The sequence below is a fragment of the Dipodomys ordii genome, unplaced genomic scaffold (genome assembly GCF_000151885.1).
Source record: "Dipodomys ordii isolate 6190 unplaced genomic scaffold, Dord_2.0 Scaffold30, whole genome shotgun sequence".
Lineage (NCBI taxonomy): Eukaryota > Metazoa > Chordata > Mammalia > Rodentia > Heteromyidae > Dipodomys > Dipodomys ordii.
Genome location: NW_012267246.1, coordinates 8,906,287 through 8,924,579, shown reverse-complemented (window position 1 = coordinate 8,924,579; position 18,293 = coordinate 8,906,287). Strand labels below are relative to the sequence as shown.

Sequence of the window (18,293 nt, the reverse complement as noted above, 5' to 3'; positions counted from 1 at the left end):
AGTATAAAAGTTCACCTACTTAGACTTAATAAGTGCCTAAAACTTGATACTAAACTTCCCTAGTCTCTCAGGGAAGGGCTCAGTGGGAGACTCCTGAAGCTAATGGGAAAAGTCTCTTAATTCTCAGCAATCTGCTTTGTGTGCAAGGATGGGGACTTGTTTATCCCAAGTAATACCTGACCCATTCAACAACCAAAGTCTGAATGCAAAAGGAGGCTAGAGGCTTTGATCCCATTCTGAAATAAAGCAAAAAAAAAAACACCCACTTTTGGACTAGTAGTATAAATATCAACTAGCAATATTGTTATTAAAAGTTAGGTCAAGGAACAAGGGAAATAATCATGCAGAAACCTATCAGCTTAAAATTTCATAATTGCTATTTGCATTTTAGTACTTTCTATGAGAAAATTTCCTTTAGTGCGCCATTGATGAGATCATTTTGTATATTAATTTAATATTCTACTCAGGTTATATCCTCCTTATAAAAATTTTAATATTGTCACAGTCTTTTTTTGTTTTGTTTTTTGATGGTTGAGGCCTGAGAACTGTCTGTGAGTTTTTATGCTCAAGGCTAGCACTCTACCACCTAAGCCACCGCTTCTAAATCTGGATTCTGGCTTTTCCTGCAGTCTTTATAACCAACATTTGATCTGATAATAGTGTAATTCACATGTAAAGTAATATTATGAGCCAGGCACCAGTGGCTCTCACCTATAAGTCTAGCTACTCAGGAGACTGAAGTCTAAATATTGCTGTTCAAAGCAGCCCAGGCAGGAAAGTCCAAAAGAGACTCCTATTTCCAATTAACCACCAAATAGATAGAAGTAGGGAAGTAGGGAAGTAGGGCTGTGGTTCAAATGGTAGAGAACTAGCCTTGGGCAATAAAAGCTCAGGGACAGCAGCTAGTGCCTGAATTCAAGCCCCAAGACTGTCACACAAAACAAAAAAGGAGAAGAAGGAAAAAGAGGGGAAAGAGGAAGAGGAGGAGGAGAAAGAGGAAGTTATGTGATAACTTCTCCTTGGTCATATAACTTGTTTCTAATACTACAATGTATTCTTTAAAATGTTTCTTTAAAAACATCATGTATTATGTTCTTTATATTGTATTTTTCCCCCTAGGATATTTTTTCCCTGGGTCAAAAGAAATGAATACTTTAGGGATTCTTTCTATGTACTGCCAACTTGTTTTCTAAAATGGTTGTATAATTTACACTGCCACAAGAACTAGGTGGGAAATATTTACTAAGGATTTATAGTAGCAGAAAGGCTATAGCATTTTTTTACCCAAATAGGTGGGTAAAATTATGATTTCTATAATAACCTTTCTTGTCCATGGGGTATTTTTAGCATTTCTCATCTATTGTTTTCTAAAGAAGGTATTGGTGACCAAATATCAGGAAAGCCCATTTTCACTGTGTTAAAGTACTTGGGTTACTATAGAAAAATAGAAACATATTTCTTATAATTCTAGAACCAAAGAGCTGCATAACCCTGGAGTTATGGATTTGATGTCTATGAACAAACCTTTGTCTCCTGACTCATAAAAGGTGTTTTCTGGTTGAGTCTTCACAAGCGACAAAGCAGCTGTCATAAGAGCACTAACCACACTCGTGACTACACAGCCAGTCACCTGCAGGAAGCCCTCTTAATATTATTACCTTGTGGGGACAGGAGGTTCACAATCATTTTTGTGGAGGGGCCTCACAAACCCTCAGGTCACAAAACTTACTAGCTAACCTGTCTCTTAGGGGTAGCTTTACACCACACCAGTCTCCATCTTTCTGTGATAGTATGTTGTAAATACAACTATTTGAATTTGCAGAACCACATTTCTCAAAGGTACCTACCACTGAACATCTCATGTTTCTCTAGCTCTAGGTCTAATCCTGGAAGTACATTTTTTAAAATGCCTTAAGCAAAAGACAAGGCACACGTGGTACCTTATAAATACATTAGAAACAATAGCAAGGAAGGAAAAACCTCTTGTGTCCCTATCTTGGGGTTCATTTCACTTAACATCATCATATCTGACCTTTTCTGCTTGTCTCCAACATATACTAGTTATTGCAAATAAGGGAAATCATGGGAACTATGTTTCTTTGGGCCTGGCTTACTTCACTTAATATAATTTTTTCGAAGTCTTTCAATTTCCTAACAAATAGGACAATGTCATTCTTTCTGATGGAGACATAGAATTCCATTGTGTATATATACCACATTTTCTTGATCCATTCATCTATGGAGGGGCATCTGGTTTGGTTCCATATCTTAGCTATGGTACCACATGATTTTTTTTTTGTTTTGCATGTCTGTCCCCCACAGTATAACCCCTGTGTTCACTGTATTTGATGTTGGTATAATTTGGGGAGGGGAAGGGAAAAAAGAAATTGTTTAAATACTGATACAGGTGGACCCATTGCAATAATGAGACGTACAAGATACTATGTCGAAAACGAACTTTACAATTTAGGTGGGGCGGGGTGGGAGGGATGTAGTTGAGATGGGAGGAGGGAAGGGATGGTAGGGGAACAACAAAGGAGGAGGCAACAATGCTTGATAAGAAATGTACTCATTACCTTGCTCATGTGATTGTAACCCCTTTGTACAGTATTTTCACAATAAAACAACATTAAAAAAAAGACAAGGCACAGAATCTAGGCAACTACTCAGGAGGTACGCCCAAGGAATCCCATTTCCCCAAATATGACTCTTTTCTAGAAAATTCCTGCTGGAAAATGATGGTAGGACTAATTTAACAAAAAATTATAAAGGAGCTTGAACACTAAAAGACTTGAAGTAGCTCAATTCCAGTACATAAATCCCCAAGATATCAGGTTTCCTACAGAACCTGAGGAAGGCTCAAGAGGAAAGTGGCTGTGTCTAGCTAGCCGAGTGCTTTCTCATACAAACACAAACACGCTTCCTTTATTCCTTCTTTGTCTCTCTGGCTTGTTTACACCACTTCTGATTTATGTGATTCTTCTTTGGCAATGAGCTAACCCCATTTCACAAGGAAGAAAATAGAGAACAGCAACAAAAGTAACCCAACTGAGCTCGGAGAAAATAAAACAGATCAAGTGAATAAATTAAATGACTGGTAGCACCCATAATGGTTGATAACTGCTGGTATATATCCAAGTGCTAGAAATAAATTAGATATGTATAGGTATACTTGTATATATACATATATATGTGTATATATATATATATATATATATATATATATATATACATTCATGTGTTAAAGTCCTGGTCCCATTAGATGGTAGTACAGAGAGGTAATTAGGAGTTCATAACTGAAAGGTTATTAGGATATGGTACCTCGTTTGACATTTTATCCAAGGTCCCTTTCTTGTTCTCTTCTTCTTTGCCACCAGGGGGCGGTCAACCTGTCTATATCCACCTGGCCCTTCTGCCACAATTTTCCATTTCATCACAGAGCCAGAAACAATGGAGTTAGCCAACGATGGGCTGAAACTTCTGAACCTGTGAGCGGAAACATATCCTTCCACCTTTCAAGCTGTCTGTCTCAGATTTTTTTTTTCCACAGCAATGAAAAGCTAGCTGACACGATGCTATTATACAAGCATGATGGATTTCATTTGGGAGCCTGAAGACACAATATAGGACTAATTTGGATTGAGGCTCAATCTAATTAAAAGCTATGCCAAAGAACGACTGAATTATGTTTTACACAAATTACGTTTTATACAGAAACACAGCAAAATGAAGTGGCTTTCTGAACTGGAAGAATCCAAGAATTTTAAGACTGAACCGGGGGGTCACTGGACAAGACTCAATACTGTCATGTCAATGGGTGCTGCTACTTTGTTAGACTTGACTCTATCCACAGGAGTAATTCCACTGATGTCACTGCAGAGATATTCTTAAGACGGCAAGGCTGGATCACGGATATATAACTAGATCTTTAATGAAATCAGTCCTATAGGATTAGAGGGTTATTTCCCAATTTCCCAGTGCCAGACTAAAGATGAGAAGGGACTGCCACACAATATCAAAGGAAAAGATGACATAATGAGCAACTAGGGAAGAACAACCAGAGAAATGGCAATGTTTTATTAAGAAAACTTTACGCTTTGCTATTTGATTATGGGATCTTGGCATTTATGATACAAAAGGTGAAGGAATTTTTCAGTCTGTATTCCATAATTTCTCTTTATGAGTATTTCCTCCTTGTTTAAACTACACAAGAATGAAAGAACCAAAACCATATTGTTTAACAGTTGAAATCATTAAATATATGTTATAGTTTTAAGCCTCCATCCTTCTACATGCATACTGGTGTAAAATTTAAAAGGACAAGTAAAACATATAGGTCCAAGAGTATTGCTATTTCTGGAGGTCAACTTTTGAAAAGTTAGCTCTATCTAACCATACCAGAAATCAGGGATATGTGTTCTATTTTTTTAAATGCATCTTATTACTTGAGATACTATATTTCTCTAGTGCCATACTAGGAAGTAGCATGATAATCTGGGTCCTAAATCTACTATTTATTCTCTTTTTGAAAGTAAAATGCAGCTGCAGATTGCTGGACACTGAAACAGCAGCAGCGAATTGTATCATCCATCCAGAGCTTAGATCTGTAGGTCGAGCCTTGAGGCCAAGAGTGCAGGAGTGAGGATAGTAATTGCAGCCTTCTGAACTTATTTATTTCCTTCCTCCCTTATTTATTTTGGTGCTGGTCCTAGAGCTAGAACTCAGGTCCTGGGCACTGTGCCGTGAGCTTTTGTGCTCAAGGCTAGCATTCCACCACTCGCTCCTCACCTCTTGATCCACCTCCAGCTCTTTGGTGGTTAATAGGAGATAAGAGCCTCAGCACTTCCCTGCAGGGCTGGCTTTGAACTGCGATCTCAGCCACCTGAGCATTATAGGCCTGAGACACTGGTGTCCGGCCTCTTTATTCCTTTTTAACCAGTAAATGCATTTCTTTAAATCTATCTGCAATTAGATCCTATTTTATTGTAGTTAAGCCATAGGCTGGGAAATTTTAGTAGGCTGTGTGTAATCTTTGAAATTATCCACATAAGTCATCTGGTAACACCTGTCCATATAGGATATCCCAATATACTGATTATTAAAAGTAGATTTCATATACATGACTATGAGACAGACAACTGAAGGGTGAAAGTAAACCAGATAATCAGGACTTAAACAAGGGGGTGTTGTTATTGCACAGAACATGAGAGAATGGGAAATGGGGAAACCCTCTGATGTGAAAAGACTACAATGAGGAGCCTCAGGCCTTACATTAAAAGATTACAAATTCATGGGGGATGCTCACTGCTGCCCTTGAACTGGTAGCAAACCACCCGCACAGCTGTGACTCAATAGACAAAGATCACCTTATGTTGTAAAAAGAGCTGACAACCATTAAGACGATGGCTAATGAAGATGTGGGAGCATTGGCTTTGCTGCCCTGGTCACCCCAAGGCTCACCACCAGAAGGCTGTGGCATTAGTAGAGTAGTTTGCATTCCTCCTGTCTTTCACAAGGAATTGGAGAGCTGAGAAACTTCCACAAAATAGGAGCCTCACTATTGTGAGCTGCCCTTTAGGGAGACCCTATGTATGGGGTTCACCAGTTAGCAGGGAGTAAAACAGGACAGTACGTCAATAACTTTAAGCAGAAGCCATAATCTACCTCCCACAGCCTCTCCGCCAACGTGGGTAAACCATGTAAGAATTTCCTGCCACACAAATGTGATCCTCCACCTGCGATTCCTATTCATCTCATCTGTGTGTAGTAGCCCCAAATCTGCCATCTCTTAGCACTCCTACCTTGTCTCCTAAATTCTCAATGTCAGACCAATTACTTCAGAGTGGATTACCAAAAAAACAAGTCATCTTTATAGCAATTCCCTCAAGCCTACAGTCAAACCTGAACTAGAGAAAGGAACAAAAGACGGATGCGTTAGAAAAGATTGCACTGAAGCTGGGTGCTGGTGGCTCACTCCTGTAATCCTAGCTACTCAGGAATCTGAGATCTGAGGATTGTGGCTCAAAGCCAACCTGAGCAGGAAACTCCATGAGACTCCTATCTCCAATAGACCATTCAGAAAACTGGAAGTGGCGCTGTTGCTCAAGAGATAGAGTGCTTGCCTTGAGCTCAAGAGCTGAGGAACAGCACCCAGGCCCAGAGTTCAAGCCCCAGGACCAAAACAAAACAAAAAAAAAAAAACAAAAATATTGCACTGAAAAAGAGTCTGGGATTTTACTGAGATATCATAACAAGGGTTTCACTAAGGGCTGACCACGTGTCACTGTGTTCAATGATTGAAGTAACACATTGCATCCTCCCAACAGCTCTTTGAACCAAGCACACTTCCAGTGAGATTTTACAGATGCACAAAGGGTTAAGTAATTTCCTGAGGTCATACAACCAGCACAAAGTAAACCAGGTAGCTCAGCTCCTGGAGATAAACACCATGCTCTTCAAACTTTTGCAATTTAGAAGCCATAAAGGGAGACACAAAATGTGATTTAAGGAGACGTTTGGAAAAACAAAGCCATTTCATATCATCACCCCACTGAGTTCAATTGTTCAATAAACAGATCCTATATCCAGAAGAGATGCATAATAAATGTGTTTTGAAATGACTTAATTCTGAAGAGATATGCCTAGATTATACCATGTTCAGATTCTCTTAATACACAGAAGAACATTACTAGACTTGCCCTTTGTGTTGCACTCCTTGAAGATACTTTACAGAAAACGCACAGCAGATAATTGGAAGGAAACACATAGTTCCTCTTTTACTGAAAGGCTGGTTTTTTTTCCTTAAAAGAAGTTACTCATTATACCTAATGGTTCTATGAATAACAAACCAATGTTTGTTACTCATTGAAACTGGACTTCTTGACTTGGAAAAGATTGGTCCCCTTTTCTAAGTATGGAAGTATGTTTAAATTGGGGCAGAGAAAAGGGATAGAAGGGTGACAATGATCAAAATCCATTGTACTCATGAACAGACGTGCTGAATGGAAACTCCGTTCTACTTAAAGATAGTAACAAACAATTTAAAGCCATCATTTCCAAACATCTCCCATTCTTAAAATTATTTGAAATATCAGATATTGATGGCTGATGTTTGTATTCTTAACTACTCAGGAGGCGGAGATCTGAAAAATCATGGTTTAAAGCCAGCCTGAGCAGACAACTCTGAGAGACTCTTATCTCTAATTAACCACCAACAAAAACTGGTAATGGCTCACATGGGAGAGTGCCAGCTTTGAGCAAAATAGCTAAGGGACAGTGCCTGGACACTGAATTCAAACCCAAGTACTGTTACACACACACACACACCCACACACACACACACACACAAACACACACACACATACTTCATTGAAATGACTGCATTTCCAACACATTAAATACATTTAAAGGGAGAAGGGAGAAGTATCTCAAAGATTGTAATTTATTTTCCAGGGGTGAGCAATAGTTAAGATTACAGAAAAAGTACTGACTTTAGAAGGAATATTTTCATCCATCTGCACATAGTCTCTCTATTGAAGTTAGCTAAGCTGAATGGTGTTTTAATTGCTTGATCTTTCCTTTAATAACTATTTCTGAGCCACAGTTTGTGAGTTATATTCAGTCTCTTATTGTGGATGCTTTTTTTCTTCTTCTTCTCCATAATCTAAAAATAAGCACATAGAATTCCTAACGCTTCTCTGTCTCACTAAATTTGTGTCCCCTCCTATTAACTGGGGAGCCTGTTCTTCCTTTTGCTTTGCTCTTGTTTCAGATGTGTTATAAAGGTTTTTTTTTTTCCCCATCTCCTCACTGACCTCCTCTAATTGGAACTCATTTTGTGTCTTGGCCTTCCTGACCGCCCTGCAGGTGTCTGCTGTTGGCTTACTCTCTTGTCCTTGCTGATCTGTCCTTGTTCTCTTCAGTAGATAATTGCTTTTTGCATTTCTGATCTTAAAAACAGACTCTGTACAGATGGTGGCCGACTGCTATGGATTCCTTATCTTTCTTTTCATCAGTGTGGTTATCGCTTGTGCTCTGCTTTTAATACTGTCTTCCTTTTTAACTTTGAAAGGCATTCCCAGAACTCGCTCACACCACTTTTCCTCTGAGAGTCCCCTCCAATACTCGAAGCTGAAGCAGCTGTCTGTTTTATCCCCTGCTGAGTTCTGCTTCTCTCCATCTCTCTCCTTAGTATTCTATCATTTCTCCTCCATCACTGACTGACAAAGTAACTGAATACTGTAATTACTGAACTTGCCACATGTTGAATTGCTGGTGAGCATGTCACCACCTCCTTCATCTCCGGCCATTGCTATCACTTCAGACAAATACTATTCCCATTGTGAGGAGTCTAAGAAAAGAAACCCAGACCTTTATAATCCAGAACATTCTTTTCCTCAGTGGCTTACAATCTAAAACCTGTTATTTTCTTGCACTAAAGATACTTTCAAAAAAATTAAAAAGATTCTTTCAAAAGAAAGACTCTTTGCTTTATTCTAGTTTGAGTAATTATTTTGTTGTTATTTACATATTTATAAGGAGCTTTAGGCCCACACATGAGTGCACACACACACACACACACATACACACACACACACACACACACACGCATGCCCACAGTCTCCTCCCCCACAACACACACACTCTTTCAGAGTAATAAAGTGAAGCAAAACAAAGCATGGTCTTTGCCTCAAGATCTTACAATCTATTTTCCTCTTCCCAGTATTTTTCAGAACTGTCCTAAATGAGTATTTTAGGAGAAAGCTTGAATACACAATAGTAATTGCAGTATCTGCAGAACCCAGACAACTCCGAAATAAATTTATTTTATCCCAGACACAGCTATCGGGGTTGTGATATGTAAATAGGTTCCTGCAGTTCACACCTGAATGAATGGATTATGGCCTGCAGAAAACCCGCTTGCTTTGAGAGATTTAATTAAGACAGAAATGCAAGCATTTTCTTGGGGCAAACAGGATTACAGTATTACACAGATAATATAGAAAATTTTATGAACATGTCCTATCACCAAGCTTAACGTTGGTTTCCTGTATTTTTTTTCTTCTCTATGTCTCGATGACTTTTGAATGTAGCACAAAGCAAAAACGGTGACAGTGCTGAAATCCTTTACAGAAGGGGAATGGCAACATACCAGTCAAACTGAACAAACAGGTCAAATCCTGGGATTACCTACCCAAGGCTTATTACCAGAAACTTTCACTGAGGTTTCCCAATGCAAAGAAAACCTTCAAAGATGATTGATAGGCATGAAAAATGAGAGAATAAACCCCCTGAGGGGAGGGAACTTTTCCTATTTCAGTAGAAATTGTGCTTTGGCTCTGGGTGATGCCTCACAGTCTCCCCTTGCCTGTAAGCCTTGGGTCAAGGTGACCCACCCTTAGCCTACAGGGCTTACCATGCCTGTGTCTTCTTAGTCTTCCTTGAATTCCCTAGTGCAAAGCTGGTGGTACCCTGAGGTAATGCAGCTACAGCTCTGTCTTTAGCACGCGTCTGCAAATGCTTTGACAATGTCTGTGATCCTTGGGTTCCCAGGGCATTGCATGGAGCCAGACACCAAATCGGATTTTCAGTAAATGCTGGTTGATTGGATAAATGAATTAAGGGATAGATAGATGGGAATTAATTGGACTGAACTAATCATAAATGGTAATTTTATGTTCTAAGCTTAATCACTGCTCAACTCTTAACTCTCTCAGGACATCTATTCCTGTTCCTCATTTCTTTTCTCCCTAAATACGTAGGCCTCAATTGAATGACTGTGAAGGGTGCTCACTGGTGAGAAATCCTAGTTTGGTTTCTCAAAATAGAAGTTTGAAAAGTCTTTCTTCTCTGCATCATGAAAGTTTTAACTGAATGCTGCCAGCCACTTCTTTCCGAGGTAATATATATTTGAAAAAAAAAATCAATGGAAAACTTTCCTATTTGAGTCTATTTTCTAGGTCGATCATTATTTGAGTAATTATTCAGATAGCTTTATTTTCTTTTTATATGATCCTGTCTTCTATCAAAGGAGAATTTTCTTTTCTATCGAAAGATAAAAAGGGGAACTGTTGGGTAAGGAGGGATTAAAAAGTGGTGGAAGTAGAAGGTGGCAGATAATGTGTTCCATCATGGTGCTTCTAGTTCCCATAATGCCTCAGGTTCTGGTTCACATGCTTCTTCCCATAATGCCATAGGTGCCCATTCAACCAAAGAAACGATTCAGGGCAACACATGTGCAAACCATCAAGGTCAGTGCAGAGCCACAGGCCGACCTATGGAGGAGACCTTCCACCAAGAGAATCCATGGGAATCCTCTGCGGGCCTCCCTCTGCTTGGAGTCTCTCTGTTTTCCTTTGGTGGCTTTCTTGTTCACTTCCAAATAAACGTACTCTGTTTATCTTAAACACTTTCCTATCTTTTAATTCTTTAATGAGAAAAAAAAATGTTTTCCTAGAAGGCAATCACTAACACTCTGAGAAAACCGAAAGCATTGCAGAGGTGAAAGGAAGAATCATTCCATTGCATTTTATAGCGAGAATATTATTCGTTTATATTTACAATACATTTATTGTATTGTATTCTTTGATCTGCCCTCACATCAGGTATTGCAACTTATAAAGGAAATATAAGAGAACAAGAAGAGATGAAGAATCAAGTTCATGGATCTAACAAATTCATCCATCCTGGATGGCTACAGGATGCTCTTTAGGTTTCCCAGTCACTGGCAGAATCCATCTTCCTGTCCCTGAACAATGGTGTTTGATGCTCCAAAGTTAAGAGAATGATTACTGCAGCTGCTCAAAGTACTTCACAAAAGGCATAAACAAAGGACATACATATGTCGAAGGTTTTCCTCTCATATTATAGGGAGTTTACAATAAAACTTCTCTTAGGAATCAACCAGCAGCTTTTGCTTTAAAACTGCCTCATTTCCATATTAACATAAACATTTCCATAAGACATTTGATCATGCAACCATCTCTAGGCAACTCCCTACTGCCCTACTCTAAGTCTGGCATAGAAGGGAAAACTAAGCTCCTATGCAATAAATAAATGCTGAGAAATTGTTATGGTAAAATACAGAGTAGAGTGCTAGAGGCATCTAGAATCATCTCATTGGTCTCTTAATGTTTTCCTGTCAATATAAGGCTGGCAGAGAAGGAGGGGAAATTGGGGCTTGTCAGAGAGAACAAAATGGAACTCAGAATCCAAAAACAACTGTTAAAAACAATATTAAAAAAGTAACATTTTGTTACAGTAAAAATCACTTATACGGTGCCTTTCTTTAAAAGGATAATCACAGTGAAATTACAAAGTTGTGATATGACAGAGATAGATGATAAAAGAAAGACACATTTTCCATTTTCCCTCCTTAGGGCATATGTATGAATTTCCTTGTTCAAAGTCAATAGTATTAAAAGAGCTGTGAGTCAGTTTTGCTTGCAAAATTCTTATTTGCAAGTGGAAGTAATTATAGTAATATCAAGCCATTTATTGGCTCATCTTCTAGATATAACTGAATTGTAGTTTAATTTAAAATGTGCATATTCATTATTCACACCAGCTATAATTCATTTCTCCTTATATACAGGGGACATTATCCTTCTATACATTAAGGAATTAAAACCTACATATGTGACCTTGGTGTTTGGCAAAAAATACCCAGAGTTTTCAAAACAATCTCTAATAAAGTTTCAGATTATAACACAAGACCAAGATGCTGAGAGTTTACCTTGCTTTTAATCATGGGTAATCATATATTCATTTTCACCAAATAACATAAAATATGATCCATAACTCTACCCCTCCAGTTTCATATGGAAAACTTAGCTGAAACAAAAATTAGTTACTAAACTGACTAAATTTAGGAATTCAGTACATTTAATTTCTTTACTAAATTTCTAAAATTTCAAAAAGCCCAGGATTTTGGAGGTCTGCTCTGACTTTAAACACAAACATATGTGAGACATAGAAAACAAAAACAAAGCTGAAAATAGTTTGCAATGTTAGTGTTATGAGAGTACTCACAAATTCAGTGATGATCCCTCAACTTTTCCCATCAAGTTCTGAGTGGAATCCCACCCAAGTCATTGGTTGTTGGAATTCCAACTATTCCAACTATAAAGGGCAGGAAAGGGTTTAAGGAAGATAATCACCACTATTGGCATAATGGGCAATGAGATGAGTCAATACGGACAATGCCTAGAAAAATCTAGAGATCACTTTGGAATCAGATCCATCTTCTCATGTGTTCTGGTGTTCTAGATTATACCCCTGTGGTCCTTCCTTCATGTAATTCCTTCCCTGACCTGGGCAGGGAAGCATGTGGTGTGCTTTTGGTGGAGATCAGACAGAGTTGGCATAGGTCTGAGAAAGAGTGAGTAGCAGAGGGCCAAAACATTTTATAGGAGAGAAAGAAGTAAGTACTAATATTTATAAGTGAAGTGACTAAACCTCCTTCAACATTGTCAGAAAGGTAGAGAATACAATACTCAGAACATAAGAACAAGAAATGATGTCTGAAACTTTGTACATTGGAGCCATACAACAGAGGAACCAAAGGAAGATTCCTGGGCTTTTAATGATATATGTCTTGTGATTCACACACAGAAGTGGGAATAATGCCCTCTGGCCTGCATCCTGGGCTCCACTTTTGTTGGCCCTCAGATGCAGGTCCTGTCAGACATTCATTAACATTTTGGGCTGTCTGAAGGGCATCTCAAGGTCATTGACCTGGGCCCTGCCTTATCCGTTAAAAATGGGAGACTAGCATTTGCCTAGTGCTGAAGCAGTAAGTGTAACAAATACCATCATGTTTAAATGAAGCTGTCTTGTGTCTTTAATGCAATCAGGGGAATCAGAGATGAAGGCTCAGTTGGATGGTACTAAAAGAAAGCAAAGTCAAGAGAACAATTACTGCAGCTATTTGAAACACTTCATAAAAGGTATAAATAAAAGGTATATATATGCCTAAGATTTTCTCCTAATATTATAGGGAATGAAAAAAAACAAACTGATCTCTTAGGAATCAAGGAGACACTTTTGCTTTAAAACTGCCTCATTTCCATATCAGTAATTACTGTCTTTCTAATAATAATAATAAGAGGATAAACCATTTGAGCATGTTTTTGTTGTGTTTATTTCTTCTGTCTTTAAATGTCATCTTCAAGCTCCTCTCTGGTGACTAAATGATTTAACTCTGCTTATGGCAAAGGCTTGATGTACCTTTTATTTAAACTGAGAATTCAGTGCTTAAAAGGAGACCTAAGCAAAACATTTTACGGACTATTCCTGAGAGAACTCGGAATTAAATTGTTAAATGTTCTACTATAATGAAATTTTGTGTAATCAGCAGGGAAGTAGCTGTTGGCCATTTATCAGTTTTCCTCGCTGCATTTTTTATGCATGGAAAGCATAATTAGAAGCCTCCACAGGTGGAAAGTCTAACATAATAACGGTACATTTTATCAGAATGGTGCTTTTTAACTTGGAAATTTTGGAGCATTTTAGAGTGATGGCCTATTAACAATAATAGCGATCACATCTTTGTACATTTTATTATGGAATTTTATGTCGTAGAGAGAAGGCACTCACAGAATTGACTTGCTTAGATGATGGACTCATGATCTCAATAACTTCTAAATATGGGTACCTAAGCTAGACAAACATTTAGATTTTATGTATTACTTGGTACCTAGGGATGGAAGTGTATGAAAGGGAACTGTTAGGAATAATCAGAGCTCCTGTTTTTCAATATGTATTTCAGTTTCACAAAATACTTATACAAGTAGTCCTCGTGTTGATAATCACAAAAGCTCTCTCCTCATTTTTTAGGGGGGGGCAAATCAGATCAGAAAGCCAGTTGCCTCAACTGAGGTTTTCCTACGTGGTGATTGGCCTTCAAACCTCTTGTATCCAGGGATTCCTCCCTCATGTATAGTTATACATGAGGTTCAACACAGAATTCTAGGTGGTTGGAAAATTGTTATAGATTTGTCCCTTTTCTCATTTGCAGAATGCGTAATTCCACATTAGCTAATTGACTCTACAAACTTGTCCAGTTGTACTCTAATTAGGAGGAAAGAGTGTATTTACGCACAATTTTTGCTTCATGGGAGAAAATAATTAGGACTTTTGTATAAAGTCTTTTTTAATTTAATTTTATTTTATTTGTGAACATACTGTACAGAGGAGTTACAATTACATGGGCAGGATTGTATAAAGTCTTATAATTTTACAGAATGCTGACATTTCTGAAGGAGATAGCTGAGCCTCTCTCCTCTCCTTGTTTCAGGCTTCCTTTCTTTTTGTTAGTTGTTATTCGTGGGGCAGAGAAAGAATAATTTGTTTCTGTCTGTTTTTGTGGGGGAGCACCATAGTTGCATCTTAGATTGTTTAAAATGGCTTATGAAAAAAATTAAAGACTGTGTATTTTAAAATGAAACAATAAAATAGAACATAAATGAGAACATTAAAATATATTAAGAGAAATTAATCAAGCTTGAAATATATAAGTAAAAAGGTCAGGTATAATATCATATGTATGTAATCAGGAAAATAAACATAGTTTAACACACTGTGAATAAAGAGTCTGAAAGCCAAAGAAGTTGCATATTAATAGTATATTTATGCCTATCACAGAAATAAATTATTTCTATCCAGTAGAAAAAAAATCCTAAAGGGCTATGGTCAACTGTACTTTAGCACAATTTTCAGTTTTATATCTTACCTAGACAGCTCATCTTAATATTTCAATTACTAGTAAATACTCAAGAGTCTCAAATACAGCCTGAATTGAACATTCTATTGGATCCCTCATTGATGAATAAACTGAATTACATCTTAGACCTGTACTTCACTTCACTGCTGTATTATGTATTATTCTGATTATGCCATGGAAGCCTGACTCAAAGAACAGGATAGATTCAGTATAGTAATGGTCACATGAAGTTATGGAGCCTTAACTGCCCCATGATCTGTAAGCTGTAAAGCCAGGAAATCTGTCAGCTAGAGAACCAGGAAAGTTGATTTTGTAGGTCAGATCAAGTTTTTAGCTTCACTCTGTTGAGGGGAGAATAGGATTAGAAATAGCGGTAAGTCCCAGAATTCAGAGGCATAATGAGTGTTGATTTGCAAAGGCAGTAGAAGAGATATCCTATGTCTGGAGACGGGCAGGTGGGCCTATCCACTAGTTCTCCCCATTTGGCTCTAATAGGAAACCTCCAAGTGCTGAAGGAATGACTTCTGACTGCATTGGTAAGAGCAGAAATTGAATGTCCTGAGGAATCTACTGAATCAAATGCCAGTCTCTCTCAAAAGTAAGCTCTCTCTCTTTTTCTATCTGTTTGTCTGCCTCTCTCTGTCACACACACACACACACACACACACACACACACACACACACACACACACACACGCACATTGAGCTTTATTTTTTCACAAGGCATCCTTGATTCCAGTCAACTTGAAACACAACTAATCAAGATAGATGATGAGAATCATCTTTGCAACTTTTAACACTTACATTTTGATAAGCCTGCATTCCAAGGGTATATCATTTTTATAAAACTTCGGTTTCAAAGTCAAAGCTTGAAGAAGATAACATCATCCCGAGAACTGTATTTCTTATTGCTGATACTGTTCAAAGGAGTTTGAAAGTCAGAGTTAGGAAATGTATTCAATGACCTCTTGCAATCACCTCTATTTCTCCAATTCAAATGATCCCGTTTTATTGCTCTCTTTATTTTTAAGTTTAAGCTTCAAACACCCAACATTTCTCATGTTTCTTTAAGGATTACCTGCAAGAAGTAGAAATCCTAGGAGTAATTTTTAAACTAACCAAAGTGTCAGAGGACTGATAGCAAATCTCTTGCAGGTGGACAGTCCCCTGGGGTGTGAATTGGTGGTTAGGCCCACAGAGCAGCCTGTCAATTTCTGAAAGGAAGCTTGGCTTTGGGGCCAGCTGATTTGCAGGGAGAGTCTCGGAAAATGTCAGACAAAGGGTAAAAGCACAAATATTACAAACCTGAAATAAATACAGTGGTGGCACAAAGGCGTTTATTGACTTAGCACAAAATACAATGTGGCATTTTACAATAACAGTAAGATAACTACATGGGAATTCAATTCATAAATAACTAGGATCCAGTAATAAGGATCGTGAAACCAGGTGATAACTAGGTTACATTAGAGCTACCACAAGAGACCAATCTCAGACTTGGTTTCCCTCTGCCTATTGACCTCCTTTTCACCTTGCCATCTACATAAAGCCCTCTTTGTGGCGTCTCAACTGGGAACTCCATTTCTCTCTCTTTTTTTGATTCTTTACCGATACAAGGGAGATCCAAAAGGTTGGAGAAATTTTGATCATAAGTCACATGGCTTTTTCAACTAGAATTTATTCTGAAGATCTGCATTGATAGAAATTTGCTTTTCTAAAGGAGAAAAAAAACTAATACACTGAATATGACTGGTACTGTGGTAAACGCTTTAAACTTTCTCTTGTGTAGGTAACACAATGGTGTTGCTTTTATATTTAGATGACATTGTAATTGGAATCTTCTGTGGTTGTGTGAGATGTCTTGGTCACATTTTTTTTTCATTGAGTAGCCTAGAATGTCTACACCTGTAACTGGGCAAGTTCTAAACCTGAAATTTAGTAGGAAATTAGCTTGTCAGGTATAACTGGGAAAATTCTTCAATAGTATGAGTTGTTTGTTATTTGAAAATAACAAAACACAAGAGTGTCAAGGAAGAAAGTTTGAGTTATTGGATAAGAAACCACTCAGATGATAGAAGAATGCATTACTGTTCTGTGTATAACAGACATAGCATTCAACATATCTATCTGTTCCTGTTGCCTTTGTTTGCCCAGGAGCTGTCAGGTGTCAAACGGGATTCCTCTTCTCCATTTCCTCAATCAGACATACAATACTAAAATTCCATAATAAGGCTAACCATAATGAAAAAGGGTGATATAACAGAGTGACGTGCTCTGTAGATTATGTGCAATATGCTGAAAATCAGAAAATGCTTGAACCCATTGTTTTTTGACAATCACTATGTACACATCAACAACACGCTATATAAAAAATAACCAATGCAGCTGGGCACCGGTAGCTCACACCCATAATCCTCACTATGCAGGAGGCTGAGATCTGAGGATCGTGGTGTGAAGCCAGCCTGGGCAGGAAAGTCCATAAGATACTTATCTCCAGTTAACCACAGAAAACTGGAAGTGGAGCTGTGGCTCAAAGTGGTAGATCTCTAGTCTTGAACAAAAAGAAGCTCAGGGGCAGTGCCCAAGCCCTAGGTTAAAGCTCCAGCCCCAGCACTAAAACAAAGTTACAACAATAGTGCAATGCAAGGGGCTGAGAATATGTCTCAGTCAGTAGAGTGCCTGCCTAGCAGGTGGGAAGCCCTGAGTTTATCCTGCAAATCCACAACTTGTCTCAGTAACATTGCACTGTTATTGCACAAGGCATTGTATTTGCACCACTATTTGAAAATAGTTTTTACAAGCATGCGCTGAATCATTTTTAAGGAAATCACCTGACAAATAAACCTATGGCAAAAATGGAGTCTCTGGCACCCTGGGAGTTACTGTCATTTTCACAAGTCAACACCATGGAGAGATTGTGAAATTTTACATAGTACCTTTCATTATAAAAAAATGAAAATTACACATTATATACTATTTATTACCTAATGGCTTGGAGAAGAGTCATGGACAGTTAGTTCTCTGACAAGCAACTTCTTAAGTACAGAAACAACCGATAGAGTGGAATTAACGTTCTCAGATGGCAAGCAATGGCTTAGAACTTTATAACCTACAGAAACAACCAATTTTCCACTTCTCTGAATACAGATATTCTATTAGGTCAGCAAAGCGTGACTTCTGCAGATGCGCCACCAGTCTGTCCCCGTCAGATGGGACCTGCCACCTATTGATTTATGTACGCCAGACATGTTAATATAGAAACGCAGATATTTCATCGTACAGGGAAATAAGGAACTTGGCAGAGTGGTTCTTTCTGGTTCCTGGGTTTGCTGTGGATTAACATAGTTTTTAGAACAGTGAATAGCTTTACTTTATGATCTGTAATGCTGACTTGTGATGCCATTTGAAAAAGAGAAAACATTATATTAAGTGAAGTAAGCCAGGCCCAAAGAAACATAGGTCCCATGGTTTCTCTTATTTGCAATATCTAGTATATGTATGAGTCAAGCGGAAAAGGTCAGATAATGTGATGTCAGGAAAATGAACCCTTAGATATGTATTTTAATGTTTT

At 38.1% G+C, this 18,293-nt stretch overlaps 1 protein-coding gene across 1 annotated transcript in view; it reads right to left on the bottom strand.

Annotated features, from left to right (window-relative positions):
• The window catches only part of LOC105985557 (EGF-like and EMI domain-containing protein 1), a 468,949-nt gene that overhangs the window by 149,339 nt on the left and 301,317 nt on the right, over positions 1 to 18,293 (bottom strand).